Consider the following 4,792-nt stretch of genomic DNA (forward strand, 5'->3'; position numbering starts at 1 on the left):
TAGCCAAGAACAATGTGTATCATGAGAGGACTAAGCACATCAGCAGAAAGATGCACTTCATCAGGGATATCATCGCTCAAGGTGATGTAAGTGTGAAGAAGATATGTACTTCTTGGAATCCTGCAGATATATTAACCAAGGTTGTTCCGGTTAAGAAGTTTGAGGAAGCGGTGGACTTCCTTGGTATGTCCGAACACTAAGGAGCATTCGGCATCGCCTGGCAAAGCACGAGTTTGCTTAACCTAAGTAGTGGATCATGTTTGATGTCATCAAGGTGGAGTTTGTTGGGATTCGAGACTACGTCAGAGACTACTTCAGAGACTACGTCAGCGAATACTTCAGGGACTTCGTCAGTCAAGATTTGGTGATGGAAATCAAACAAGATCGCATAACTTAAACCAAGACAAGGATGTCATATTAGGAAAAGGAAATATCACTTTATTGAAGGTGATAGGTTCCTGGAAATATTACTTCTCATGGAATTATGGAAGTTGCAAGTATTTTGGAATATTTCCTAATAGGTTTATGGAAAGGGGCGAATGCCCTAATCCAACTAGGTTAATGTAATAAACTCCTACTATATAAGAGGAGCTCGTGTGCACTCTTCTCTCTAAGTCTTTGTAACGATCTGTGCAAGAGAGACCTAGCTTGGTTGTAAGCTTTGGTTGAGAGAGAGAGAGAGGTACTATATCTTGTACTTGAGATTATAGTGATTTGCCTCATTGCCAGGCCCCAGGGACGTAACCACATTTAGGTGAACCCTGGGATATCAAATTCTTGTGTTTATCTTCTATAATTCCGTGTTCTTCTTCTGTTCTCCATAGATCTACAAACTCATACTTTCTAACGTACTACGACAAGTGCATCAGAGAGTGCTTCAGCGAGTTTGTGTGGTGAGTTTTCCCAACATCTGCGAAGCCGTGAGTGTTTTGAAAATCTATGCTAAGGCTTTAATTTAATGTTTTCTTTGTATTCATATATATGGTTTCTTTGTTACTCTATCCTGATGGTTTGGAGCTCTATTACAGGTACGAAGTGCATATACTGCGGTTCTGCCAAGAAGCTTGCCCCGTCGACGCAATTGTCGAGGACCTAACTTTGAATTCATAACAGAGACGCGCGAGGTCAGGATTTTACACATTCTCTACATCATAATAATAATAATAATAACTTGGTGTTAAGCAATATTGAACATTTTGTATGTTCCTCCTTTGATAGGAGCTTCTCTATGACAAAGAAAAGCTGCATGAGAATGGAGATAGATGGGAGACTAAGATTGCTGAGAATCTGAAATCAGAGAGTCTCTATCGTTGATAACATTAAACAGCAGTTTTCTGCTTCAAGTTACGCGTTTTTGATTGTTTACGTTTGAAATAAAAGATGTAGTTCTAATGCATTTGAAAACCTCTCATTGTTGTATTTATACCAATGTTTTAAAAATAGGTTTGGGTGTCTAGGCGGTAAATCAGTCATAGTCAAAAAGATTTAAAATCTGATTTATGCAAATTCAAATTGGTTTACACTACTCAAAAAAATTAAAATTGGTATAAATCAATTTAAATTGGTTAACATCGGTTAAAGCAATTAGTAATGTTAATGCAAATTCAAAATTTACTTAATCTTATAAATAAATAATTTTACAATGTATTAAAATAATTTATAATTTAATTAATAAATTAAAATATCTTATAAAATATACTCCCTCCATTTCATATTAAGTGTCGTTTTAGAGAATTTTTTTCGTTGCAAAATAAGTGTCGTTTTAGAGTTTCAATGCAAAATTTATTAACTTTATTCTCCATTCTATTTTTCTATTGGTTGAATTGTATCGGTAATGATGTTTTTATATTGAAAATATGCAAAATTAAATACTTTCTTAATCCGTGTGCACAAATCTAAAACGACACTTATAATGAAACAGAGGGAGTATAAAATAACACCTAGATTTCAGTTGAATAATTTGACGAGTCATTATTATATCTAGTTATTACCAATTTATTGATGAATATTGATTTCTACAGTGCTGTGCTGTGTAACTGGTTAATCAATTCAGGTTTTAGTGTTCAATTTTACGGTTTGGAAGAATTAGCATTTGTTTTGTTCAGATAGATAAATACAAGGGTTGGATTTTGCTCATCTTAAAGAAGAGTTGGATTTTGCTATGTCTTTCGGAAGTCGAACAACTAATGAGATACGACAAATCCGTAAGGAATTAGCACAAGCTTACAAAGATGAAGAAGAGTTTTGGCGTCTGAAGAGTAGAAATCAGTAGCTTGAAGCAGGAGATCGTAATACTCAGTTTTCTATGCTTGCGCAAAAACAAGAGTGGCACAAAATAGAATAATGGCTATAGAAAATGAGCAAGGGATGGTCCAACGAGGAGATGATGCTATTAGTCAAGCTGCAGAAGAATATTTTCAGAAGTTGTTTATTACCACAAGGGATGATGCATTTAATTATAATGATGTTTTTAACAACTTCTCTGCAAGGGTTACAGAAGAGATGAATGAAGACCTTACCAAGCCAGTTACTGAAGAGGAAGTCCGCAAAGCTGTCTTCAGTATTGGCCCGAATAAGGCCCCGAGACCAGATGGTTTTACTGGAGCATTCTATCGTCAGTTTTGGCCTACTATCAAAGATCAGATCATAAGCGAAGTGCAACAATTTTTTGAACAGGGTATACTCGATCCTGATATTAATAAGACCAATCTTTGTCTGATACCAAAGATTGAGGTTCCGAGATCAATGGGTGACTTTCGACCAATTGCACTTTGTAATGTAAGTTATAAAATTATCAGTAAGATTCTGGTTGGTCGTTTGAAGCAACATCTTCCGCACATTATCTCAGAGAACCAGGTGGCTTTCATACCAGGAAGAAACATCATTGATAATATACTCATTGCCCATGAGATGTTACATTCGTTACAGAAGAGAAAGAGATGGTCAAAATCTTACATGGCAGTAAAGACTGATATTTCGAAAGCTTATGATCGTTTAGAGTGGAAGTTTTTGGAGGATACAATGACCTGTATGGGGTTTGATACAAAATGGATAGATTGGATCATGAAGTGTGTGCGTACAGTCAGTTTCTCGGCTTTAATTAATGGATCTCCAAGGGGAAATATCACACCACAGAGAGGAATACAGCAAGGTGATCCGCTTTCTCCCTACCTTTTTATCATTTGTAGTGAAGTACTCAGTCATCTATTGCTGAGAGCTAGTGCGGAGACAAGACTGAAGAGCATGAAGATCAGTACATATGGTCCTACAATAAACCATTTATTGTTTGCAGACGATGCTCTTTTCTTCTGCCATGCTCATTCAAGATCATGCCGAACCATCCAGAAGATACTACATACATATGAAAAGGTCTCTGGTCAAGCGATTAATTTAAACAAATCAGCAATTACTTTTGGATCAAAGGTTCAAGAAACTACTAAGACAAGACTTCGATCTATCCTTAATATCCATAATGATGGGGGTTGTGGCAAATATTTGGGACTACCAGAGGTCATTGGAAGGAAGAAGAAAGAGATATTTGAGTTTATCTTGGAGAAGATAAAGAACAGAACCAGAGGGTGGTCAAATAAATATCTATCTGAAGCGGGGAATGAAATACTACTCAAAACCATCGCTTCCGCAATACCTGTTTATCCAATGAATGTTTTTAAACTTCCAAAAGGAGTGTGTGAAGAAATTGAGAAGTTATTTGCTGATTACTGGTGGAGCAAATGAACATGTAGAAGATCTATGCATTGGCTGAGTTGGGAGAGAGTGAGCTTACCGAAAAAGGAGGGAGGCTTAGGTTTTCGCGATATTGAAAACTTTAATTTAGCTTTACTTGCTAAACAAGTCTGGAGGATAGCTCAATCACCATCAAGTTTGGTTGCAAGAGTTTTACATGGAAGATATCATCAAGGCACAAACATCCTCAATGCCACGGTTGGTTCTAAAACTTCCTTTATGTGGCGCTCTTTGATGGAAGGAAAAGAGGTACTCAAGGCAGGTTTAAGGGTCCAAATCGGTAATGGTGAAGAAACTTTAATCTCGCGGGATGCTTGGTTGCCTACTCACCCGCCTCGTGCTCCTATAATGCTACCTGGATTTGAAGATTCTGATCAAACAGTAAACATATTATTTCAACCAGGAACCTGTCAATGGAATATTGATCTCCTCACTACAATGATGATCCCGGAAGATGTGGAGATAGTCAGACAGATAGTTGTCAGCCAATTTGGAAGTCATGATTTATTGGGATGGAACTATACAGAAGATGGCATGTATACGGTTAAGTCAGGTTATTGGCTCAAGATGCATCTTACTGATCACGAGATTATACCACCAAGAGGATCGGTGGAGTTAAAAACAGCTATCTGGAAATTAAATACTGCGCCGAAGCTCAAACAATTCTTGTGGAGAATATTATCAGAGGCAATGCCAGTGGGATCTATTTTGAAACGTAGACGTGTCTGCCAAGATAGTATGTGTAGAAGATGTTGTGGGGCTGAAGAGGATATGGATCATTTATTTTTCTCCTGCCCTTATGCCCAGTCAATATGGAGAGGTGCTGGTTTACCTGATCGTGCTTTCACTGATAACAATCTCAGTTTTCAAGAAAAGATCAAAGCTATTATTTCTTCGGTAAGCAACACCAATATTTCTCCTACACATCGCCAACAACCAATTTGGATCATTTGGCGTATTTGGAAGAGTATGAATCTTTTAGTTTATGGCAGGAAACAATTTTCATGGCAAGTTGACCTAAAACAGGCTCAGCAGGAAGCAAGAGAAT

The sequence above is a fragment of the Raphanus sativus genome, chromosome 2 (genome assembly GCF_000801105.2).
Source record: "Raphanus sativus cultivar WK10039 chromosome 2, ASM80110v3, whole genome shotgun sequence".
Lineage (NCBI taxonomy): Eukaryota > Viridiplantae > Streptophyta > Magnoliopsida > Brassicales > Brassicaceae > Raphanus > Raphanus sativus.